This window comes from Herpailurus yagouaroundi, unplaced genomic scaffold, assembly GCF_014898765.1.
Source record: "Herpailurus yagouaroundi ecotype Mexico unplaced genomic scaffold, PumYag 67702, whole genome shotgun sequence".
NCBI lineage: Eukaryota > Metazoa > Chordata > Mammalia > Carnivora > Felidae > Herpailurus > Herpailurus yagouaroundi.
In genome coordinates, this window is record NW_024420501.1 from 2700841 (window position 1) to 2728240 (window position 27400).

Here is a 27400-nt window from a genome sequence, read left to right on the forward strand (position 1 = left end):
GAAGAAATGGGAAAATATGGTACGGAAACCACAATGTCTTCTAGTTTTAATTCTCTTGACAGCTGTTAGAACTAGGTCCTGTGGTATCTGTCCCCGCTCGGGGAGATGGGACCAGCTCATTAGTGTTTATTAACCACCAACCCAGCAAGGAAAAGGCTCCCAGCTGTCAACACATGTCAAACATGTTCAATAGCAACCAAAGTATTCTTCACTCCGATACTAAAAAAAAAAAAAAAAAAAAAAAAAAAAGGGGGGGGGAGAATCCTAAGATATAAACCAGGGCACCTGCAGTGTTTTTGGAGGACGACGACGATAAAAAGCGAACATGGCGAAAGAATACACGGGAACGGAAGAGAAGGAGAAGACAGTTTACCCATGACGCACTTCTATCTGCAATTCATTCAGTACACATTCGGGCAAAACACTATTCTGGGGGTAATAAAGGGGGTAATGAAATATGTCTTACAGGTGAAAACACTTACAATCTGTGTAGATTACTTAATCCCTTTGTGCCTCGGTTTCCTCTTATAATGGGCCGGGGCGACAACTGTACCTATTTCATAGTGTTGACTGAGTGAACGCACATAAAAAGCTAAAAGCTCAGAACACTGCCTGGAACATAATAAGCTACATACGTTTTTATATAAATGTATGAAATATATTTATTTTCAATGTACTAGTATATTTTAAATTTGGAATATATGTGAACACGTATCCATGTGCATATATACGTACGTATGTACGTATGTATGTATTATATTTGGAAGGCCAGAGTGATTTAAAGGCCATCTCCCCACATCTGCCGTTGTTCTGAGGGTTTTTTTTAAGTTTATTTATTTATTTTTGAGAGAAAGAAAGCGTGCGCGTGGTGGAGGGGCAGAGGGAGAATCCCAAGCAGGCTCCGCCCTGTCAGGGCAGAGCCCAACCCGGGGCTCGATCCCACGAACCGTGAGATCATAACCTGAACTGAAACCAAGAGTCGGATGCCTAACCGACTGAGCCACCCAGGCGCCCCGTTTTTTCATTCTTCGCAAGCAGTGTTGCGGAGACATGGCTACTCCAGCAACGGCTCAGGGTGCAGGTGCCTGCCACGTGGTCGAGAGGCAAGTGCACTGGCTTCGGCGGCAGTCCTCCTGAACTACAACACTAGCTATGTGCCCAGAAGCGCTTCTGCTCCAGCGGAAGCTTCCTGATCCCCCACCACCCTGGATTCGAAAGCAGTCGAGGCTCCCTTTGGTGGGCCAGTTCAGGGGTGGCGCTCCGGGTGCCTTTCCTGGAGACCCAGCCTAGAAGCCCCCACTGCCGCCCATCCCGGTGACTTTGTAAGCACCCAGTTAATAGCACCGAAATACGCGTCCGCCCACAACAGCAAGAGTACCTTTTGTTGCCGTCCGACGAGCCAGCGCTGACTGCCACAATGGGTAAGATCTCAAGGAAAGGCAGAGATGGAGTGGAGAAAGTCAACGCCACCCCGGCCAGTGGGAACAGCCTGCGCCAGGAATGTGCTGGATGCAGTCCGGTGGGGGGGGGGGGGGGCCTTCCGCCAGAGCGGACAAAGGCAAAGGTTTGTTTTCTGGGGATGCAACAAAATGAACCCCCCCCCAACCCCGACTTCGTGGCAAGGCTGGGTGACTCTCCTGCCATCACAACCCTCAAGAACCCCTCTTTAAAAAAAAAAAAAAAGATTTCGTAGAAACAGATGGTGGTTGCCAGGGGTGGGACAACGGGATGATGTTGGTCAAAGGATACAACTCTTCACGTATAAGAAGAAGGAGTTGTGGCATGCCTGGGTGGCTCAGTTGGGTGAGCATCGGACTCTTGACTTCGGCTCAGGTCATGATCTCACGGTTCATGGGTTTGAGCCCCATGTCAGGCTCTGCACTGACAGTGTGGAACCTGCTTGGGATTCTCTCTCTTCTCTCTCTGCCTCTCTCTCTCTCAAAATAAATAAGCTTTAAAAAAAAGAAGTTATGAAGCCTGAATGCACAGCATGGTGACTAGTTAATGATACCTATCATATACTTAGAAGTTGCTAAGAGTAGATCTTGAACATTTTCATCACACACACACACACACACACACACACACACACACACACAGTTACCTATATAATTATGTGAGGCAATAGACGTGCTAATTATCTTGATCTTGGTAATCATTGTTCGCTCTAATTATATACGATTATATTTCAGCTATCCCTCAATAAAGTTAAAAAAAAAGAGTTCTCTATTAGGACTATCTGGAGATCTATAGTTATGGCATCATACTCCAAAGATTAAATATGTTTGTAGCAGGAAGGATAAGGATGCAACTGAGGCCGCCTAACAATGAGCAATTTTATTGCTTCTAAACGGAAATTTTTGATTAAAGTATATCAATATCAACTCTATTTTATAGGATTCCAGTATTTCTGCCAAGATGGTTCTGTCGCAGTGCCACAGAAAACTGAAACGGTTTCAGTTTATGAATGCTATCTATTTCTAGAAAAAAAAATTCTGCTACATGTCACAAATGGGGAAAGTTTCCATAAGAGAAACAAAACAGAACACCCCAAAATGAACAGTACATTGAAAATAAAATGCTTTAGTACTACTAAAAGTTAGCGCAACAAATAGCTAGTATATGTCCCCCACTCTAAATTCCTCAGACACGGAGCATTTGTCAATCTTCAGCTTATACTTAACATACTAGACTTTAATCACTAAACTGCTGGATGAACAACACCCCACACCTCCCAGCTGCTTCTTTCTCTTCTTTTTTAACATGTATTTATTTTTGAGACAGACAGAGACAGAGCACGAACAGGGAAGTGTAAGAGAGAGAGGGAGACACAGAACCCAAAGCAGGCTCCAGGCTCTGAGCTGTCAGCACAGAGCCCGACGCAGGGCTCGAACTCACGGACCACGAGATCATGACCTGAGCCGAAGTCGGACACTTAGCCGACTGAGCCACCCAGGCGCCCCTATCTCCCAGCTTCTTCTACATGAACAAGTAATACATGTGAGTAGTAATGTGGCAGAACAGAAACACTGCAACGTTTTATGCCATGACCTTTCCGTAGTAGAAATGATTATAAATTCTAAGACCAATAAAAACTGAAGCCATATTTCTTTGATACCAAAAAGAAACCCAAGCTCTATTTTGTTTTAGGGACACAAAGCACAAGCTTTAGAGTCAAATGATCATGGGGTTGATTCCTGGTTCCAATATTTATTAGGGGTGTTGATCTCTGTGATCTTTATTAGGGGCAAGTGTCTTAGTCAACCTGAGCCTTGATTTCCTCATCCATAAAATGGGGATTTTGGTACACCTACCTCACAGGGCGGTTATGCAATTTAATAAAATAATATTTATAAAACTCTTAGCATAGTGCACAACATATAGTAAGTTCTCAATTAGAATTAATCACCAACTTAACCTATTTATAATAACAGCTTTGCAATAATAATATACATTTGAAGTGGGTAATAATTTTTTGTATTAATTTACAGAGTTGGGCAACTGTCACCAGAGTCTAATTTTTAAAATTTTTTTTAAACATTTATTCATTAAATATTAGACAGAGACAGAGCATGAGTGGGGGAGGGGCAGAGAGAGAAAGAGACACAGAATCTGAAGCAGGCTCTAGGCTCTGAGCTGTCAGCACAGAGCCTGTCATGGGGCTCCAACTCACAAACCGTGAGATCATGATCTGAGCCAAAGTCAGACATTCAACCAACTGAGCCACCCAGGCGCCCCTTGGCTTCTTGAATATTAGAAACGTTATGAAAGAAAGCAAAAGGATGTGCTCACATCCAATGCCAACCAGAGGCAAATTTCTCCAAGAGCCGTGGTCTATCAATGCTGTTCCAAATCATCATAATCACTGTCTGAATACGGCCACAGAGACCAAGTGGAATTAATTCACATTCTAGAGATCCAGAACAAGTCGTCATCTCCCTCCCGATAAGCCCTTCTCATATCGTTCAAGTGTATGAACCTACACCTGCCATATTCCCCAACAGCTCCAAGAAGGTTCTTAGCAAAGGCTCACAAAGCTAGTAGGTTGTGAAACTATGATTCAAAGCCAGGCTTCCTGACTCCAAAGTCTATGCTCTTTTGGCTACTTCACACTGCTTCCTTATTAGAATCATTCATGTTTTTTTCAGGAATCAAAAAAGAAAAGTACACAATAAAACATTGGATTGCGAGTAACTTGTTCTGCGAGGGTTCCACAAGACGAGCAAACGTCTCGAATAAATTTCAACTTGATAAACGAGCGATGTCTTACAATAACGAGTAGTGCATGACACTGGATGTCACATGATCACAACTGAGCCAACGGTTCTTTTCTCTCTGTCTGTGTGTGTGTGTGTCTCTCTCTGTCTGCGGGATTGTGGGTGATTGTCTCCCATGCTCAGATGCTTGGTCTCAGGTGCAGTGTTTGGCAGAGATCCGTGATTTTTCAGAACGTTGGAAGGTGCCCACAGCTGGCCCTAGTGTATCTTTTGTCCCTTCAAGGCCCCTACGGACAGTCCTTTGCTTTTCCAGACAAGAGTAAGCTTAGGATGCTTTGCTTCTTTCTAGGTCAGGCTGCCTGCAGAGAGAGACCCTTTCCTCTGCTGCCTTATCGCCACGTACATTAAATACGGTATAAGACCAGAGTTTATTAATACTCTACTGTAGGCAACATCCATTCGTGATAGTGAAAGTCGTCCTACACGATAACCCTCCTCTCTCTGGTCTCCCTCACACCAGCCACGAAAGTTTTCAAAGGGAAGTGCAGGTGAATTTGTTTATTTTCCTTTATATTTTGTTTTTTATTATTTTGTATTATATTACAGTGTTATCATCATTCTATATGAATATTTTGGGGTTGTAGAATGAATCATCTGAGTTTCCATTAATTCGTACAGGGAAATTCGCTTTCATATACAAGTGCTTTGGATAAAAGCATGTTTCCGGAACAAAGTATGCTCGCAAACCGAGGTTTTACTGTACTTGCCTTTTTTGTGCATTCTACAATGGTGGCAGGGAACACAACTGTAGAAAAACACATTTAATAGTAGATGTTGCTATTTCAGACCAGCTTGGGGGTTGACTATACTCGACTTATTATTTGAAATACATGGTTAAATTGTAACAAATCACCTCTTTACTCTCGAGTAAGAGTCCATTCACAATTCCTTGCACTTGGTGAGAATCCCTTTTAATGTGCTGCGCAAGCATCAGTGTGACAGCGTAGAAAGAGCGCTGGAGTGGGAGTCAGATGGCGGAGGCCACTAAGAGCTTATCTTGGCCAAGTGCCTTCGCTGCTCTGAGTCTCCATTTCCTGTTCCCGGGAAACGAGGAGGATGGAACCAGGGATGACTAAGGGCCCTTCAGGCTCTAATATTCTCCAACTCACTGATGTCTCCAGGCAAAGCAAAACTGACTTCAGATTCTCTTAACACCCACTTAATTTAAATAATTAATGTCTTTACAGCCTTCGATGGAGAGTCATCAAGTGACTTAATCATGAACTCCTCAGAGAAGGGCAGAGAGTTCAGGTCTCCATCCAAGGCCTCAGGGCCCAGATCACTGGAAGCTGGCTCACTAAAGGGAATGAGGGAAAATTCATTCAGCGGAGCATGTGACTCTTGATCTTGGCATTGTAAGTTCGAGCCCCACGTTGGGTGTAGAGATTACTTAAAAATGAAATGCGTAAAGAAAACACAATTATCTAAAATCTAGATGTACAGTAAAACTTTACTAACAATCCAGGGAAGGGGCACCTGGGTGGCTCGGGGAGTTAAGCATCCGACTTCAGCTCAGGTCACAATCTCACGGTTCATGGGTTCGAGCCCCGCGTCGGGCTCTGTGCTGACAGCTCCGAGCCTGGAACCTGCTTCTGATTCTGAGTCTCCCTCTCTCTCTGTCCCTCCCCCTGTTTACACTCTCTTGCTCGCTCGCTCTCGCTCTCTGAAAAATAAACATTGAAAAGAAATTTTAAAAACCAATCCAGGGCAGTGTGGAAAAATAAATATATAAAACAAAATCTAGATGTACAAGACAGACGTATGAGGGGCCACTGCTCACACTCTAGAACATGGGCTTGCAGTCCAACAGACCTGGATCGATTCAAACCCTGGGTCTGGCAATTAAATGTGAGACACATGAGCCAGATCCAGGTTTGTTCAACAACCAGATGTTTATTGGGCACTGAGTAAATGCCGGGTCCTGGGTCAGGAGGCCGGCAATCAAACTCAGGATAATCAGTCCCTATCCGTGAGGATCTCATTGTCTCATGGGTGAGACAGACACTGAAACAGGAAGCTTTCCTAGAGGAGAGGACACCTGAGCAAGAGCTGGAACTTGCTTCCCCAAACTCTCTGAGCCTGTTTCCTCATCTGTTCAATGGAGGCAAGGACGTCTACCTCACATGACCGATGTGCGAGGGTCAGCAAGGCAATCAGCAGAGAAACTGAAGACAATAAAAATCCATAGCGACAGTACCCGTGGTGTTTCCTCGCTCTTATGCAAAACATGACCTACATGACCTGCTGGTTTTTATGTTATTTCTTGTCTGTCTCACCCCACTAGCATGCCCCACATGAGGACAGGGATCTTTGTTGTGTTCCTAATATATATATCACCAGTACCTAGAACAGTGCTTTAGTTATAGTAAGTGCTCACGAGATAGTTCGGGAGGGAGGGAAGGAGGGAAGGAAGGAAGGAAGGAAGGAAGGAAGGACGGAAGGAAGGAAGGAAGGAAGCAGACCCTTGTGCCGCCTCTATCCTTTTCCTCTTCCTTCCTGACTGGAAGGCCAGCAAGCCTCTTGGACTAAGAAATGACCTTAAGTATGGAAGCCCCATTCTAAATCCAGAGGACCTCTAAAAGCACAAAGCTAGAAGGTGTCTGTGAGCTCATGACATCATGGAACCACTGTATCTACCCTGGAATGCTCACCTCCAGATTTCTTCTGGGCGAGCGAAACCTATGTCAGCTATCATCTTGAGAGGTTTCTGGTATCTGGTGTTGAATGACTTTTCTGAGCGAAGTTCTCAGCTCTAATGTCGCTTTGTTTCCTTCGCAACATTTCTTGACATTTTTTTATTAAACTCTTAACTTCGTTATGGTTTCGTTGTTGTCGCTTGTCTGTCTTCCGAACTAGAATGTCAGCTCGATGACTACAGAGATGGTGTCTGTTTGGCTTTACCATCTCCTAGCATATGCCTAACACATAAAAAGGAGCCCAATAAATGTTTTTCAAATAAACGATTCAAGTAGCTCAAATATGGCATGATATACAGTGGGGGCACCAGGTCACTCCCATTTTGAAAACTCAGGAGGGGCCCTCTAACTCAATGAGTAAATATATAGATCGCCAGGATCACTTCTGTTAATACCATTCAACCGAAGTTCACTGCACACCTACTAGGCACCTGGCCCTTTGCCAAGGACAAAGAGAAGTGTTCCCAAACACTCATTTCACAGCACTTCGCACAAAACTCTCTGTCTCAGTAGCAAGTTGGCAAAAGCAGCCAGACCCTGATCGTGGGCGACCCTGAAATCTTAACGACGAATATGTGAGGAGCGATTATTGCTAATTTTCATTAAACATGTACCAGTTCCAAAACAGGGGGCTGCTTGTTCACGTTATGGCATTAAGATTGATATCCTTAATTTATTTCGCTCATTTCTAACATGCATTTTTTTCCCATTTGGTACTTTTCCTCCTAGATCAAGAAAACACAGAAACAAATACTTCTCATTTCTCCCCAAAGACCAACTTGTTGTGGGTAATTAATATATGACAGACTATAATAATTCCATCGTGGATTTGTCTGTTCTGGTAGTTGGAGTCTTCCCGTGAATACTGCTTTGGCATTTTCCTGAATCTTAACGCAACATGCATATTAATATAAAAATGGCCAAGGCCCCTGCTCACTGCAAACCCAAAAGCTGACTGAAACGGGCTCTCAGTGGCAGCCACCTAAAGTAATATTAGAAATTGTTCTGGAGGTTGGATCCTGTTTACGTCTGGTTGGTAAAGAAAGGAGAACGGGGCGGGTGGGGGCAGGGGGCGTGTCAGGGAGGACAGGAAAGGCCAAACTGCAGAACATCCAGCAGGAGGGAGACTGGTACAGAGTGACCACGTTCCGCCTCCACCACGGCAACCTCCTGATTACTGACGGCTACGCCACCCTGGGGACCGCTAATGAGAGAGCAAAGTAGACCATTTTGCTCCCCAAGATGAGCTACGCTACCAGATTGGACATTAAAAATATCAGCCACCGAGTGAGACAAGGAATAGCCAAGCTATAAGGACCACGAAAGGGAAGCACGCACGTAAGAGTGACAATAGGCGACCACTCATGGACGCCTGGAGATGTACCTGAGGCTGTGCTAAAAACCTCATAGGTATAACCACTTAGTTTTTATTTTAATAAAAAAAAAAAAAAGAGGTACCAGAGACCACTTAGCTCAGTGGTTCTCAACTGAGGACAGTTTGGGCCCCCTGGGGACATCTGGCAGGGTCTGAAGACATCTCTAGTTGTTAGAACTGGGGAGGGGGTGGGCGGATGCTACTGCTGTCTAGGGGGGAGAGGCCAGGGATGCCCCTGACCAACCGATGACGCACAGGATGGTCCCACACAGCAAAGAATGATCCACTCCAGAAAGTCAATGTTGAAGAAATCCCGATTGAGCTCTACCCCCTTACGGTACAGAGGAGATCAAGGTCCAGAAGGAGTCTGTCTTGGCCACGGTCATTCTTATCTGTCATCTCTGTCTCTGTCTTTCTATCCCTCTGTCTATTGGCCAGAGTTTAAAATTTCATGTGACTAGAGGGCCCTGTGACTCTGAAAAGTGTGAAAACCACCGCTCTCATCCCCACGTGTTTTCAGAGAACCTGAAGCGGGTGGTCCCCCTTTTCCAAGAAGCCCGTTGCTACCCAGAAAAACATACAATCCTCGGAGTTAAGTCCTCTTAGGATCATTTTTTTAAATGAGCAGCACAGCCATAATGAGAGGGGGGAGCGCCACCCCCCCCAGCCCCCAATGCACACACTGCATCCCACGGATGCCTGAAGTCACATCTTCCCGCTGCCCAGGACCCAGTGAGCTCCCTGCCCTGCCTCAATCACTGCCCACTTGGTCGCTCAACGAAGCATCCCCTCTCCTGCTTTCTCGTGCATCCAGTCCTCTTCAGATCATCTCCTTGGGACAAGACGCTAAGCTGGGAGCAGGGGATCAAGGGAATCTAGGCAAAAACAAGGCATGGTCCAGGTCCTCTAGGGGCTCCCCAGGTCCACAGGGGATGGGGAAGGTAATGAACCATTTTCTACCCGGTAAACTGGGATAGGATAAGAGTCTCTGGAAGCTACACAGTGCTGTGAGGCCACAGGAGGAAAGGAGTACGTGTGGCATCAGGGAGGATCCGAGAAGACTTCCTGGAGGAGGTATCCTGCGTGGCCAGAAGCAAGCAGCTGACTGTTTCTTGACAGAAGCGTTATGTCCTGGGAAACGGGAGAAGCCACAGAGGAAGAGCCGGGCAGCAACGGAGCCTGACGTCCACTCTAGTTTTAGAGTTTTCAAATCGAGGCAAAACAGAAGAATCTTCCGGGAACCCCCAACATACTCCGTACTCAATGATTAACAGCCTCTCCCGCTAGCAAAATAAAAGCCGAATTCCTTCCCTGGCATCTGATGTCCTTCACTGCCTGGTTTTCACCACGTGTCCCACTACAGGGTGCTGCCGAGCGATCCCACTAGCTCCTCGCCACTAGAGCTCCCTGGGGAGCTTCTCTCTTTCCCCTCCCCCCCGTTCCCTCCCGCCCCCACCAGCCTTTGCGAGTACCCAAACCTCCCCCTCTCAGAGCACCCCTGTCCTTGCCTCCCCTCCACAGCGGCCACTTGCACTCGGCCTGGCAATCATGAGGTACTCCTCGCACTCACCGCAAGCACCAGAAAGAGCAGTTCGTAAACCGCATCTTCATTTACTGAGTGCTAACCGCGTGCCAGCGCCCCGACACGTATCACTTGACCTAGTCCGTCTGGGGGTGCATGGTCATCATCATCCCCATTTCGCGGCGGGAGAAACTGAGACCCAAAGACGTGACGTAGGTTGCCCGAGGTCGCTCAGCTAACAAGGGGGCTGAGCAGGGAGTCAAACCTAGTCCTGGTGGGTCCTCACAGCCAGACCGCTCTCCGCCAGCCTATGCGGGGTCCCCAGGGCCGATCTGCTCTGGGATGCCTTCCCTGAGCCCAAAGTCTCTGAGCTCACTTCTTCCTCTGAACTCTGAGGCATACAGGGTCTCCAGCTTTTGTGGTCCATGCTGTCTCTACGATGCACAGAAATTAGCACCAGTAATACATTGAAATAGTCCTTCCGTGTGGCAGGAACCCTTTTGAGTCGCTTGACAGAGGTTAGCTCATCCAATCCTATTATCACCGTGTCCCTGATGTACAGATGAGACAAGGCACAAAGAGGTGAAGACGCTTGCCAAAGGCCCCACGCGCCTAGTAAAGTGGTCAAGTGAGGATTTGAACTCAGGCAGTCTAGGTCCCACATAGTCTCCCTAACCACTGTATTTACCTCTTGTATACTAACTCCTCTAACCTACAAAGCAGCCCTTTGAGGCAGGGACCATCATCCCTGTTTTTATAGATGAGGACATGGAGGTTCAGAGATGTTAAGAAACTCACCCGAGGTCACACAGCCAAAACCAAGAGGATCTGGGATCGGAATCCTAGCAGTCCGGCTCCACAGTCCATGCTCTTAACCACCCCCACTCTGTAGCCCTAACCCTGGTGAGCCCTAATGAGCGGTCTTGGGTCTCTCCAGCTGTATCACTTTATTCAACCACCCCAAAACACAGCAGGTTCTAGCCGCAGAACGAGTAGTTAGGGTTTTCCAAGCTACATTGCTGTAGGAGGTTCCCAGCAGGAGGTCTACGAGTAAGCCCCAAGAGCAGCTGCACAGCCTGGGCCTCCCACCCCAGAAGGCCCTACGCCCCAGCGCCACCGCCCCTCCGCCCCCCCAGTCCCAGATTGAAGTCAGGCCCAAGCTGACAACCAGGTTCACTACTGAAGTACGGATGACTAATGAAGGCAGAGGAGGCAGAGAAAAATGACAAGCGCATTACTCACCTTTTAAACCACAAACGTACAATTATAACCTTACTCACTAATAATTTCAGGTTGCGCACTCCCGACACGGGTGCCTCTGTAGGCAAGCGCACCATTTTAGAGTAACGAGTGGTAGGGGGAGAAGCGTATAATCATTTATTGTTGTTTTTACTGCCCCTCAGGGCTCCCAATGTTACCGTTCTGACATCACTATAATGTATTGCGTTTCCTTCTATTCTGCATCCATACGGCCTGTCCCAGAAGGAGTTCCCAATTTTCATCCCCCGCCAAAAGATGGCACCGGATTTTAAGTGTTTTAAGGTGTTTTCAGGTTTGAAATGTTTTAAGGTGCTTTCAGGTTTGAAATGTTTTAAGGTGTTTTCTTGGGACGAACACTTCTGCGCTGTTCGCGAAACCAGCGCCTCCAGGAGGTCAGATAAAGAGCGCAGATCTAGAAGCAGGACACGCGCCAGGCCGGCAGGCCCATGTGGGGAGGCACCGGGCCAGTCAGGAGGCAGATGGAACGAGAAGGAAATGTGAGCCAGAGTCTCCTTCTCGGGAAGGAACGGGGCACGCAGGGGACGCAGATTTAGGAGCGGCTACTTTGAATCATTTCGGCAGGCTCTGGAGCAGAAAGGCTCCTGTAGTTGTCTGGTACCTGGCCCTGGAGTAATTAGGGCAGGTGCATAATTCCCCAGAATGTGACAGTCCCATAAGGGAGGTGGCTGGCAGGGGGGATGAGCTCTGGACTGATGGGTTTACGTAAGAAAGGCGCACCGGGGGACAGTTCGTTTGCTATCTTCTAGCAAGCGGTGACCCTGGGAAGAGCAGCCCCTCCAGGGTCAGCGAGGCCCCAAGATGCCAAAGCAGCAGAATACAGAAAATAGAAGGTACGGTTAACACAAGGCCTCAGGTCCCTTCTCTACAATGGGCGCCGGCAACAGCTGTGTGGCGTGGGTATGAGGAGTGGCTATCTTGTCTGTAAGTTCAAGCTTCTCCGTGGCCTCCCAAAGCCACATAAAAGTGGAGCGGCTGCGCAGAAATCACAGGAAGGCAGATTGTGATTCCAGAACCTGCTACAGGCACGTGTCCATCCCCGCCGCTCCACAGGCACCACGTTGGTCACGATCGCCAGCGATCTCCGCGTAGCCGGATCCAACAGGCCACGCTCAGTGACACTTGACGCACTTGCACACGCGGCTTCTGTGACCCGCACTCTCTTGACTCCTGCTCTTCCTCTCTGGCTGCCCCCCCTTCAGGCTCCTCTAAAGAACATTTAGACAAATAACGGCCTTTTCTCACAATGAACACGTTCCAAATTGAATTCCTGATGATTCCCACACACCAGCGTCTTGATGACTTTCTTCGCCCACGCTTCCTCATCTTAGTGAAAGGGACCGCCATTCACTCAGCCCCTCGGCCCCGAACCCTGGACTCTTCTCAACCTGAACACTACCGATCTTTCGAGGCAGATCGTTCTCCGCTGGTAGGACCTTCTCTGTTTCTGTAGGAAACTGGCATTGTGACAATCAAAGATGTCTCCCAAACATTTCCAAAGGTCCTGTGGGGGGCAAGCTTGCCCCAGGAGAGAACCACTGCCCTAAAGGAGTCACTTCTCACCGCCTCGTCCTAAATCCGAGCCACCGTCAGCTTTCCTGGAACAGGACAACAGCCCTGTTCCCACGCCTGCCTTCCCCTTAAGGCTGGCATTCACATTTTTTTTTTTTTTAATGGCGATGTCCTGGGACTCCTGGGTGGCTCAGTTGATTAAGTGTCCTACTTCAGCTTAGGTCGTGATCCTGCGGTTCGTGAGTTCAAGCCCTGCAATCGGGCTCTGCAGTGACAGTGTAGAGCCTGCTTGGGATTCTCTCTCTCTCTCTCTCTCTCTCTCTCTCTCTCTCTCTCTATCTCCAACTCCTACTTTGTCTCTCTCCAAACAAATAAATCAACTTAAAAAACATTCTTTAAATGCTGATGTCCTTATCATGGCTTACAAGGCCCTCCATGGCCTGGCCCTTGCCCACCTCTCCTGCCACTCTCTCCCACACCATGGCCCCCTTGCTGGTTCTCAAACACAGGTAGATTCCTGAGCACAGACCCTTTATACTTACTCTCCTCTCTGCAGACAGGCTCTGCTGCGGTTGTCCAGGGGCCTCACTTACTGCGTGTAGGTCTCCGCTTAAGTGTCACCTCCTGGGGGAGGGGGGCCTTTCCCCAGCTTTCCCCAGCACCCTGGTCCCTATCCCCTTCATTCCCTTTCCCTTCGAGGCATTTATTACCGCCCGCCGTTCGAATGAGCCTTGTGTTATGTGTGCGTAGTGAGTTTCAGTTCCCTGCCAGCCTATGTTGTCATCCAAACAAGGCAATCACATCTTCCCAGAAAACCTGAGCACTCCAGTCCCTTGAGGCTGCAGAGCCTGTGTCCCACAGTCCCTGGCTGCTCGCTCTGCTCACAGGTACAACTCCTGTGTGTCACCGCACGGAGGGCGGTACCCTACTGCCCTGGGCTGTGGGTACCTGTGACTAATAAACTGTTGTCCATCTCATATGCCCAGTGGCAGATGACGTGCCAGGCCACCCCCATCATGCTACGGCACAAACCTCTCCCTCACCGGTGGGGTGAATTAGGAGACAATTCAAACAATATATAAATGAACACAGAAATCTTTTCAGTGTCAAAGCCCATCAGAGGGCACCCAAGCTATCGCTTGCCTCTGAGTCCCCTCTTGCCCAGGATAAACACCACTTGGTGCCCGCAGCACCCCCGCAGGCCTCGACTTCGAGGCTGTGCCCCCTCACACACTGCTCTGCCCGGCGACGCGGAGCCCACAACTCAGCACAGGCACTTGGTGCCATACACGGGCTGGCCACTGAAACGAGAACACCAGGGCTCCAACATTGACAAAACATCTGGGCTCAGATCAGAACTCTGCAGCTTGCACTCGCCCTGGCCAGTTCCCCCCCTCCCCCGGAGTCTCGGTTTGCTCATCTGGAAAATGGGACCAACACCAGGACCCTCACCAGGTTTTCGCGAGGCTCAACGGGCACTCATTAGACGCTCGCTGTTTTGCTAACATGAGCACCATCAAGCCCGACGAGGCAAATGGCACACAGGAGTGAGCAGAGGCTGGGGGTGGAGGTCGGGCGAGAGCGAGCTGAGGATGAACACAACCGGCCTGGGCTTCCAAACGAACCCTCTGGGGAGAGGGTGCTGCTGCTAAGTCCGGCTGCCGGGACAGTGAACCGTCTTCAGGCTCCAAAACAAGAAGAGTTCAATGACCAAAAACCAAATATTACGTTTTATGCTTCGGTCCAGGAGACAGAAAAAAAAAACAAAAAAAAAAAAAAACAAAAAACCCTTTTCATTTTTTGTTTTTTTTTTCCCAAAATTGGGAAGCCAAGGTGGTCATGACATGGAACAAGGACCCAACCCACTGAAATCCATTATGGGAGTGAGGTGGGGGAAGTCACAGAAATAGAAATTGCCACACATCTGACTTCAGGGGTATTTTTAAGTCTCCTTAGAAACAGCCTCCCTGTGGGAATATTCGTATTTAGGACTGATTATTTCATAAATGTCTTCAATCTGATCCAGAAAAAAAAAAAAACTGTTGTCACTAACACCAGTAAATTTTGGGGGGGACAAGAAAATGAGGTTCAGTTCTATTTTCAGCTTGCAAAATTATGGATTTTGTAGTGTGCCGCCTGCCATTCATTTAAAAAAAAATAATTCGTTAAGAATGAAAACTATTTTTTTTCCCCTTTGGGGAAACTCCAATATAATCTGGAAGAGAGCCCATGTTTATGACGGACTTCCACAGAGCTGAATGTCTTAGTTTTTATGAGCCGTAAGCTGCATCAATTAAAACAAATGAAACGAGCCAAAGAGTTTGGTTCCAGTTATATTCCAAACAGCACTTCGAACAACCCATAGCCCTTAACCAAATCCTAAATAAAGCGATTAACCAAATGCGGGCTGGGTATCAGCTCAGTGCCAGGTCCTATGTTTGGGGATGAACTTGGATGAGCTTGGATGAAGTTGTGTGGCTGACGGGCTCACGGCTGCTACAGAGCCAAGGCCTTGGAAAGGGGTCATCCGGTAGGGAGAAAGGACAAGGGTAGAGAGTCACAACAGGTCCGTGTGCTTATTCGCCTGCGGATCTCACGTAAGCGTCTGGCCCCTGCTACCCGCGCCTGGGGTCTCTCCTCCACTCACGTGAGGTGCTTAACACGCAGGCAAACGGTCGGCCTTGAGCAAGTCACTTCGCCCCTTGGAGCCTCCATTTCGCCACACTCTCAACGGGGACACTAAGCGCGCCTATACCTTACAGGGCTGGACGCATTTGGCAGTCAGCAATGGCTGGAACGCGGCCGAGCCCGTTCACTTACATACTGTCGACGGCACTTTTTGCACTCCCAGGCAGAGCTGAAGAGTTGAGACAGAGTCTTTATGGCCCACAAAGTCCCAAATATTTACTATCTGGCCCTTTACAGGAAGAATTTGCAGATCCCTGCCCTAGAATGCCCTGCCCTTTCTCCTACTTGAATAAATCCCATTCATCTTTTAAATTTCAGCTCAAGAGTCCTCCTCTCCGAGAAACCTTTCTAGACCTTTCACCCCACCAGCACTCCAATTTGAGCCTTCAAACTGCACTCAATTCATGCCCCTCTGAAGCGCTAATCACACTGGTTAGAATTGTCTGTCTGAAACCCAAGACAGTGACCTCCCCGGGGGCAGGGACTGTGGCTCATTCATCTGTGGACCCTGAACACCCAGGACACAGAGGCTTGACCCAGGAGTGGTATTAAATAAATCCTGATGGAATGAACGGGTTCGGCCGTGCTGGGTTTGTAATGTCACACGAAGCTACAGCACCCACCGCTCAACAACTGCCATCGCACTTGTTGAAGTCAAGGTCATAGCCCATCAGTGAGAATAATGACCACGGAGGACGCTACTCTCCAACAACCAAGTGTGGCTAAAGAGACATCACCAGGAGAGTCCCACCTGCCCCCACTGCTGGCAGAGAAGGCTCGCCCACCAGGCCCACAGCCCCAAAAGCTACGTTCGGCTCCGAGCACAGCTTTCCCAGGGGCCTGTGGGCCAACGCACATCCCAGGCTGTTGGGTCCGCTTGCCTCTCCAAAGGCCTTACCTCCTTCACTCCAGCTTGCCACACCTTGCCTTGGCCAATCACCCACCAGTGGCACAACACCCACCGTGTCTCGAGTACTGCCTTCGAGAGGTATGCTGGCATGTCCATGGGCCTGATTTTTGACCTTGACATTTTCTTCTTCGGAACTCATCTTAATATCAGGGATGGGGCACAGTGCCACAGAAGGAAAGCACTGGACTTGGAGTCAGAAGACCCAGGTGTTACTACTGGTTCCCCCACTTTCCAACTGTGAGAGCCCTGGGCAGCTCAGGCCTCAGCTTCCTTATCTGTAATTTGGAGACTATAATGTTACCAGATCGGAGGAAGTGAGGAGACCACGGGAGTGAAAATGCTCTTCTGTCCAGGAACTAATCATTCTCAAAGGACAGGAACGTGGCCCCTCTCCCGGGAAGACCTTTCAGTCATCCAAGGGGCTCTCACAAACCATATCCAGCTCTGGGAGGATCTGGAACGTGGCCTTCCTGTCTTGAGATTCAGAGCTGTGGTGAAGCACCTTGCCCCCTACAAGAGGGTCGTGACTCAAGGGCCCAGGGCCAGAAGAAGGCTGAATGCCACGTCTCTGGTGGTGGCCGGACGGAAGTGGACAGGACCGTCAGTGCCGAGGGGAAGGCCAAGAAAGAAGGGGGCTCCAGTGATGTTCCCCAACCTTTTTCATGTCATGGCATGTCCACCTCTCTACCTCTAGATAGCTCCTCAGCCTGGACTCACAGGCACCTCTCTACCTCCACGTGGGTCCCAGCCTCTTCTCAGTTGGGGAAACACAATTCGCCCAGGGCAGGCACATCAGAAGCTCAGCTCCAACATCACCCTCAGGACTGGGTCCCGGCTCCATTTCTCACTGCTGGGGTGATGCCTCATTTCTGAGAGTGACACCCTGCCTTGTCCCCCAAATCCAGTCACCTGTTTCTTGTCTTGTCCCACTGCATTCAAGGCTGATGGCGTTCTCCAGCTCCTCCAGGTCTGGGCTCCTGTCTTATTCCTTCCCTATCTCTGAGGGCCTGGAATGAATAGTCTCAGTCCTGACCGGGACTCCCAATCACTACCTACAGCCACAACTGCCAGTCACCAGCCCCACGGTGGCACCCCAGGTACCATACTCTACATTTTCTCCAACACTTTGCTGCGAATTATTCTCCCCAGTGCCCATGCGGTCCCGCCTGGGGTAACTGCTACCTGCGTCCCTGTGCTTCCTGGCCCGGCCCCTGCCTAGTCCACAGACTGGAAAGGCTCCTCCTGTCATGTGGCATAACTTTTAGGGGCTCAGGCTTCAGAATGCCAAAGACACGAGTGACAGCTGCAGCCCTACTGCTCACAGCCATATGGCCTTGAACACATCAGCCTACTTCAACTTCCTCATTTATGAACGACCACCTTAAAGGGTGATTGTGAGAATTGATATAAAAAAAAAAAAAACGTTGCTTTCATTCCTTAAATAGTTGAGCGCTCACTATGTGTGAGACACTGTGCTCGTCAGCCAGTGGGGGATACAGTGGGGGATACAGTGGGACCACCTAGTGCTAACATCCTAGAGGAAATTAGCAAATGCCCTGTAATTGTTAGTTATAGGAAGGAAAATGCTGGTTAGGCCATCCCATGGTCACTGCTGACTGGCCCCTGAGGTACATTCCAGCACCTGGAGCATCTATGTGGGCACAGCAACACAATACAACCACCGTGAACACTGTACCTAATTTACTCCGTTCATTCAATAAATGTCGGGGGGGGGGCCTCCCCTGTGGAGATACTCTGTCCGAGGCTATGGATGGAATCAGTCTTTCCAAACCTGGTTCTTAAGCAAAATAATCTGGGAACTTTACATACATGTATGTATGTATATACGTGTATATGTGCAATGCAACAGAACATATAATGCAATATATTCATCGTCTATTTATTATACCCCTAAACCTACTGAATCTGAATCACCAACATTAGGGATATCTGTGTCTGTTAAGGCTCAGGTAATTCTAAGAACCAGCCCAGCTTCAGAATTGATGTGATGGAGAAAAGAGAGAGAGGGGAGCCTAAATCCTACCCTCAAGGAATCTGGTGGGGAGGCATGCCTGGATGGGATGAGGTTTAACATGGCCCTCTTTAGGCTCTCCGCGGAACAAGTCAACTATTGCAGAAGCGCAGAGCATGTTTGTTGCGGGCTTCTGAGAAAGATGGTTTCACACCAGCGACGGACCTCAAAAAATAAAGGAGGATTTCTTACACCTGAAGAGTGGAGGGACCGGACCCACAGCAGCAGCAGGAAGCAATGAGCTGCAGACTGGTCCTCGTGTCCAAACTTCTCACGTCTCTTTATGAACACGGTGATTGATGAGCGAGGTCTCTCCCAAGTGCCACAGTGGCACAGTCTGGACACTCCACATGCCGAGGAAAAGCCCAGGCAGAGAGCTAGGAGGCAGATCCCTCTTCTGCTTGAAAAATGGCAGTGGGCAGGCTACAAGATCCTGGCACGTTCTCCTCTTCTCTGACTAGAACCACTCCTGCCTGCTTGCCTAAAGATGAGGCCAAGTCACTAACGTTCCATCTCATCAGCTCTCTGACACCCTGGAGAAAGCCACTAGTTGGTCTCTAACTCATTTTCAAAGCCCGTATACAATAAGGACCCTGCCCCCTCTTCTTCCAATAATGTTTATGGATGACCTTTCATAAGTCAGGCACAGCGCTAGGAACTGGATAGATATGGAAAGAGACTAACTCAAGATTGAACAAATACATCACAGAAAGTATGATATCCAATGATCATTTTGAAAACTGTTTAGTACTTCTTCCTGCTCGTTTTTCTAGACTAATTTTGCCAGCAATGTGTCCCATCTCACGAAGTAGCCCACCAGGTCTTTAATTGGCACGTACCGATACGCCATATGAACTCAGAGAATACTGTAATCGTTCCCATGTTTTGTCTTTCCAACTGGAGCAAGGTATCTCTCCGTTCATTTATCCAATGCCTTCCATTCCTCCCTTTAGGATGATATTATTTCATTTAAATAAATCTCACATCCCAAACTCAATCAACGTCCAAGAATTTAGCGTATTTTGTCTCCATTGCAAATGAATTCTCTTCTTCATCATATTCCTTAGTGTTTTTGCAACCAGGAACATGACTATTCGTGTTCATTGGCCTTGAATTTCAAGATGTTGTTAACCTCATTTATACCAACTGGTATGTGATGACCCTGTATGTTCTAGAAATGCAGTTTTTCTGGGGTATGCTCCTGGTACCTATCACAATGCCTGGCATACAATAACTGCTAGGCCTAGTGAAGAAAAGTATGGTTTTCTTTGCTGATGGTGCTCATCTAATTCCTTTTTCCTTACTAATGACTATGGCTCATATTTCTAGCACAGTGTGAAAAAACCTGTAAGAGTCCTACCTTGGGCACATGGCTGGCTCGGTCAGAAGAGCATGCGACTCTGGAACCTGGGCTCGTGAGGTCAAGCCCCGCGTAGAGCATAGAGATTACTTAAATAAATAAATAAAAACTTAAAAAAAAAAAGGAGTCCTACCTTCATCAACTGTAATTTTTCCTATTTGTATGGAACTCTCTTCTCTATGAGTTAGACATAATATTTAAATATATGAAAACTCTCCTTTTTGCGTTAAATCCACTGTCCAAGAATAACTGCTCCATTTGTTAGATGCCTTTTCAACATCTATTGAGATATTACTTTAACTGTGTTTTCATATTAATATGATGAACTGCCATATTAATTTTAATTTTATCGGCCTGTCCTGTGTTCCTGGATTAAATCTCACTTGGTCAGAGACAAATTTTTAAGTGGAATTATTTCCTGTTTATGATTGTTAGCAAATATGGGGAGCTTGGGTGGCTCAGTCGGTTAAGCATCCGACTTCAGCTCAGGTCATGATCTCACACTCCGTGAGTTCGAGCCCCACGTCGGGCTCCGTGCTGACCGCTCAGAGCCTGGAGCCTGCTTCGGATTCTGCGCCTCCCTCTCTCTCTGCCCCTCCCCTGCTCATGTTCTGTCTCTCTCTGTCTCAAAAATAAATAAAAACATTAAAAAAAAATAAGTATGTTATAATTGTTAGAAAATAATGGCTATCTATAAGAGAAGTTGCCCTATAATTTTCCTTTCTTGTTCTTTTTACCAACTTGGGGGTTGCAAGCATATTTCCTCAAAAGGTAACTTGGGAATTGAGCAAACCAGCATTAATTCGGCTTGAAAAACAATTTAGGGGAGGCAGGATTTTTTTACACTTGTAGAAAGGACAACATGGGGAAAGATGATAAACTTGTTAGCCAGATAGATCTGAGTTCGAATCCTAGCTCTACCAGTTACATACTGTGTCACTCAGGTAAGTCATTGAACTTTTCAGAGCCTAGTATATGAGCTGTAAATCAGTGTTACCAATAGCTCCCATATATAATCATTGTATGGGTCAGAACTTATAAGTGTGTGTGTGTGTGTGTGTGTGTGTGTGTGTAAATGATCTAGTCCAGGTGGTCAAAAAGTACCATGGCTTTCAACCCTTGGGATCTTCCTATGTATGTAGTAGGTCCAGATACCCACGGTTTGTATGGGTTTCATTGTAAGACTTTAATAACTTCTTGTTTCTTTCTCTGCAATTGGTCTGGTCATGTTTTCTGGTTCATCTTGCATGAGTTTTTATATTTTGCAATTTTGTGAGGCGTCACTCATTCCCAGTCTGATTGATCTGATTCATTAGTAGACAGGAAAGAGTACTTTTTATCCGCAGATTTCTAAATCTTTTACATTTGTTGTCAGCTCTCCTGTCTCATTTCTAATTTAATGAATGTGTGATTTCTCTTTTAATAAATTTGTGATGAAACTACTGTTCATTTCTTTTTCCAAAATCAGCTACAGGGTTTATCGGCTTTTTCTCCAGCTTATTTCTACTTTTAAGTTTATTAATTCTGCCCACTCCTTCTGGCTTTCTGACATTGTTCCTATTCAGAAACATCTGGATGCAAGCTTAATTCATTATGCTCTGCTTTTCCTTTCTTAGCAACATAAACACCTAGAATAATGTATCTTCCTCTAAGCACCACTTTGGCAACAACCCACAGTATTTTGATATATTCATATTTATGTTTGTTTTGCTTATTAAAAAGTCTGGGTTATTAGGTTCTGCACTTCCCCCAGGAGGTGTTAGTTAAGAGACTATGTTATTCATTTCCCTTATTTTTTTTTCTCATTTCATTATGGCTTCATAAAGTGTTTTTTAGTAGTTTTGTCTTCTTATATTTTCAAGGTATGCATCCAAATCTAGGCATACCATTAGTTTTTATGAATGATCCACATGCATTTGCAAAGAAATGTTATCGCTCCCTTAAGAGTAAATAATGTGATTAGTTTGAAATTTATGCTGTCATTTTTAATTAAAGTGAGAGCAAGAGGACCCTGAAAAATGTGCATTTTCTTCTGTAGATTCTAATCTTAGTTATGGGAATTCTTCCAAAGGAAAATGAAATGCTGTTAGTTCATTTCCTAATGTTGCCACTTAACGTAAGAATGACAGTCAGTCTAAACAAAGTACTTTAAAGTGTTAATTCTAACCAAACGTAGTAATTCATGGTATTTAAACTTGGGAACGCAGTAAAATGTCATTTTAGTAGAAACTGTGCTCCTCTTCTAGATAAATAGCCGTTGGTTGGGGGGGGGGGTGAGGGGGAGCGGGAAATCCACATAACTCTTTTCTGACAGTTGACTGGAACTTTCCAATGTATATCCACAGGCTCTTCGGAAGCAAGTTCCCCAGGCAAACACCAATGCCCTACTAGGAGGCCCAGGGAGGTCAAGCCGGGGATAGATAGTTCTCGGCAGAACCAGGAGGAAAATTTCCTCACCAGGAAGCTGGGGCAAAACAAATGCAGAGGATATGAGGGCAGGTAGCGAAAAGAGTGCACTGGTGACTGTTCTACACATTTCGAAGGGTGTCCGTCCCTTAGGATCAAGGCAGAGACTGTCTCCAGTCAAACTGAGCTTTAGATAGCAGAGGAAGAGCAACCTCGTGCTGGGAGAAATGGGTCTCTTCTCCTTGGAGGTTCCCAACCATGCAGTCAGAGTGCCCTCTCCCACTCCTCATCACTGTCACCCCAGGCCTCCTGAGCACTCCCTCGCATTGGCTGGGGGCTCCCGGTCTCCCACTCCCCCTTAAGTCCCACCCGCACCCAAATGACCTCAATGCACATAGAGGTAACACAGCCAACCTCTGGCCCCTCGGTGTCTTGCTCTCCTCATCTCCAGAGGTCACTTCCGTTTATCCATATTGACCTCTAGAATTTGTACTCACCCGGAACAGTACAACTCTGATATCTGAAGTTCAAACTTAAGCCAATCTTCCGGCCACTAGAAAGTAGAGAAGTCAGAAGACCAGGAAGCCTGCGTGAAGTCCATTAGGCCACTCTTGGTTCCATCTTAGGTATGGGAGTCCCTGACTCCAATCACTCTTTGCCAACATCCTTAACTTCCGTACCTCCTTTTCCTTCCATTTCTCCCACCTGGCAAAGCCCCAACTCCAGATCAGCACGGCAAGAACATATGTTGTCCCACCCTTCTTGAATCTTCACCCTGGACAACAGCTTTTCTAGATGTTCTGCTCCAGTTTTTCTCCCATTCCTCAGTACAGCTCATTTCATCTTTCTACCTGTTTCCTTACACTTGACCTTACTACCTGTAAAAATATAGCTCCTGCCTGGGGCACTTTGGTGGCTCAGTCGGTTAAGCGTCTGACTTCAGCTCAGGTCATGATCTCACAGACTGTGGGCCCGAGCCCCGGGCGGGGCTCTACGCTGACAGCTTGGGGCCTGGAGCCTGTTTGGGATTCCGTGTCTCCCTCTCCCTGCCCCTCCCCGGCTCACTCACTCTCTCATCCTTTCACTCTCTCTCTCTCTCTCTCTCTCAAAAATAAACATTAAAAAAAATTTTAATATAGCTCCCGCCTACCACCCTTTCATCTGCCTCTCCCCAGATACACTGAACAACTAATTGTTCTCAGGAGACATCATGGTCTGTCTTGCCACTGGGACTTTGCACATGCTGTTTCCTCTCCCGTGTTAGCTGAAGCTTCCCTACCCTTCCATCTCGACACTGCCTCTCACAGAAGGCTTTGCCTACCCCCAGGCGAGCTTACGTGTTCTCATCATCACGTGCATCGCCTTGCATCAAGATTTCCTCCAAACCCGACCAACTCGACCCATAAACTGCCAGACCTGCTGGGACAGCAGGAGCCGTTCTTATTCACTCCTGGACCGCTAGTACACAGCACAGCATAGTCTAAGACAGTCCTCACCCCAGGTTTGATGAATGAGCGAGCATAGCGCCATTAAATGATACTATTAAAGAAAGGGGTGAATCAAATCTAAAGTGATTTAGAAGAGCATGTTGGACTTGGAAGGTGTATAATGCCTTTTCCTCATGCTTCACATAACTAACTTCTAACTACCCTTCAAGATTCAACTCCCATGTTAACTCCTCCAGAAAGCTCTCTAGCCCCCGGGGCCAGAGTCACTGCCCCTCCTCAGGGCTACCACAGTCCCCCGCCACTAACCTCACTCACTATATTGTCATTAAATACTTACGTGACGCATTTTGTATCTAAAAGTGTGAGTCTTCCGAGGGCAAAGAGTGTGCCTAACATTTACATCTACATCCATGTGTCAGAGGTCCCCAAGACCACCCCCCCAGGTTCAAAGACCGGCTTGAAGGACTCACAGGTCTCAACAAATTGTTGCACTCACAGCTATCATTTATTGCAACAAAAGGATCCAAAGCAAAGTCGGCAAAGGGTGAAGGGTTGTCTACCAGGGACGCTCATTAGACTAAAGGTCCCAGGTTTTTCTACGGGGATGCTCACATAGGCCCTCTGCCAAGCACCTATCAACATTTCAGACTCCCTAGGGGTACCTGGGTAGCTCAGTCGTGATCTCCCAGTCATGAGATCAAGCCCCACATCAGCTTGGGATTCTCCCTCCCCGCGCCGCCCGCCACTCCCCAACTCGTGCTCCCTGTCTCTCTCAAAATAAAGTTAAAAACAATTCAGACTCCCCAAATTCAGCATCAGTAACACTGCTTGTACAAACAGTTTAGGCACAGTGAGCCCTCTTATCATTTAGGGAACGGTGGCAACCTTCCTGAAGTTCAGATCACCAGATGCTAGCCAGGAACCAACCTTGCAAGCAGACCTTCCAAAGGACAGCAGTCAGGCTTGCTATGCTACCTCTTCTTGGCATAATCTAGAACACCTCACGGTGAGCCTGGCCCGGAGGAGGCATTCAGGGCATGTATGAAGAATGGACAAATGTCCGACACGTAAGTAGTCAATTTCCCTCGGCAATCCCGTGACTTTTCACAATCGCTCCACCACGGAAGCATCACGATTCTCTCTGTCGACCCGAAACTGACCGAGAGATTAAACAACACGGCCGGGAAGATGCCAAGACTAGGACCTGATCCTCTGGCTGCCTGGTCCGGACCTCATGCCTTTTGTGCTTTCCCCACAGCTGCCTACCCGGTGGGGATTATACAAGCAGCAGCAAGTGGAGTAGGGCAGGAAGAGAGCAGTGCCTGTCAGGCTGAGCAGGCAGAAACCCACCAGAGGCGTCCACCCACCGGCCCAGCGGTGGGGAGTTGGCCGCAGCCAAAGCAGGCCCTACTTCAGGAACATTCATTCAGCTTTGCCAGTCTCCTCACAAAAACACAACCCTCGTATCCGCGGACGGAGCCAACTCTGAGGCCTACAACAGCAGGCCAAGCGCCATCCAATGACTCACCTACCGAGCTGGGATGCATGTGCGTGTTTAGGAAAACCCTTTCAAAACCACTGTGAAGCAACCTGTACGCATCCGGTTCTAGTTCAAGTTCTTTGCCTTGTGTTCAGCGCCTGCTCTGGCCAGAGCGCTAGCCTGGGCCTTGGGAATACAGAGATGAACGAGTTCTAGTCACTGGCCTTGAAGACTATGTCATAGGTAAGGGTTCAAAAGTGGAAGTGTCCTTGCTCTCTTCTCCCAAGATTGACTCTGGGGACTGTCCTTTGTCGATGCAAAGTTGAAAGGACCCACTGGAATCGATAGCAACAATAATGACAGGGGCAACCAGCATTTATTAAGCACTTACTGAGCACATTACATGCATCATTTCTTTTATTCCTCATAATAGCCCTGTGAGGTAGGGGGTCCTGCCAGCCCCACACTGTAGACGAGCAAACTGAGGCTTAGAGGGGTTAAGTAGGTTTCTCAAGCCCCAACACCCACAAAGTCGCAAAGCTGCGATTCAAACCCGCTTCGACTCGACCACAAAACCCAAGTCACTACCCACATCGCTCGCTGCCTTAGAAGAGCCAGTGTGGAAGTCGAGAAGGCCAGCTGAAGGAGAAGGACAGCAGCCCCTCCCAACCCAGGGGCTCTTTCTGCACTAAGCATAAAATGGTCTGGTCACAGGAGGTGCGCACTGGGCCCAAAGAAAAGGTCTGTGACCCGCGGCCCACCATGCATTTTCCTAAGAGCACCTCCCTTCATACAGACCAAGTGCACTCGGTAAGGGTCCTGTCTCCTAAGGCCTCAGAAGGCTCTAGCTGGGGTTCCAATAATAAGCACCCCTTCCACAGGGGACCGATTTCCAGGTTCCAAAGCACTTTCACGTGCACGACCTCCCTGGAGCCTCCCAGCAGCCTTCTGACCGAGGCCTGATCCCCTCACTGCTGATTAGAGAGCTGACACGGAGTTTCACGGATGTCAAGTGGCTCGTCCACATCGAGCTGCTTAGGAGGCAGACAGCAGACCCCGACCTAGGTCTTCTGGTTCCAGATTTGGAGCTTGTGCATATGAAATTGCCTTTGGTACTCATTAATATAGAGCCGTCACCATCCCACCACGCAAGGTGGGTAAAGATTTACTGAGCGCCTCACTGCCTACAAAGGACTGTAAGAAACACCCAGGAATCCACAAAAATGGGCACAAGCTCTGTGCCCGGGTGTGCATACAGAGACACTGGAGAATGGTCAGATCACTGAAATCACCCCAAAATGTTAGCGTAGGTTTTAAAGAGCGTATTCAATAAACTGTCAAATCCCTTCCAGGCCTAAGAAGTAGACTAAACAAAGGAGGGTAGCCAATTAAAGGTGCTAAGAACGTTCAGGCTTCCAGAAGTGTACAACGGTGATTGGAAGGGGGAGAAATTGGTCGTTCTGCTCCTCGGAAAATGATCTGCGTGCACCTTAATGAAAGAGGCAACCTAAATGCAGCGAGACCTGTCATCGCCATGGGCCCTCTACAGATTCACCAATTCATTTTCTCAACAAACACTTAGGTGGGACTACATGTCAGGCACTATACCAGTCCCTAGGCCCAAGAGGTAAAATAGGGCACAATGTGGGAGAAATATGCAGAGCAGGCTGGGGGAGGGGGTCAAGGTCCCAGGAACAGCATGTACAAAGGCACTGGAACAACAGGAGTGAGGCTGTTGACCAATCCCTCCTCCTTGAAACACCTGGCTTCCGTGAAGAACATCACTCTGATTTTCCTTCCACTCCCTCGGACATTCCGTTTCTATCTGTCTTACTGATTTTACTCTTCCGACATTTTTTTTTTAAGTTTTATTTATTTATTTTGAGAGAGGGAGAGAGAGCGCCCACGAGCAGGGGAGGGGCAGAGAGAGAGGGAGAGAGAACCCCAAGCAGGCTCTGCGCTGGCAGCGCAGGGACCGATGCGGGGCTCGAACCCACAAACCGCGAGATCGTGACCTGAGCCGAAATCAAGAGTCGCGCGCTTAACCGACTGAGCCACGCAGGCGCCCCTGACTCCTCCAAACTTTAAAAAAATAGTGTTCCTCAACTTGGGTCATGCCCTTTCTTCCGGACCCTCTAGTCTTGTACAAGCTCATCCATAATCCATGGCTTAATGGCGCATTCGTATCTTGCGCACAGTCAACCTCCAAATCTACGTTTCCAGCACGGGTCAGGCATCTGAAATCCAGACTTGCCCATCCAATGAGCTACTCTTCTTCTCCCCTTTCAGGTTTTCACAGGTATCTCCAACTTAACCCCAATCGAAACTGGAATCATTCCCCACCTCACTCACTGCTCTGTGTCTAGTGACTGCTTCCAATAAATGACATCATCCAGGGGCTGCAATGAGAAATCCA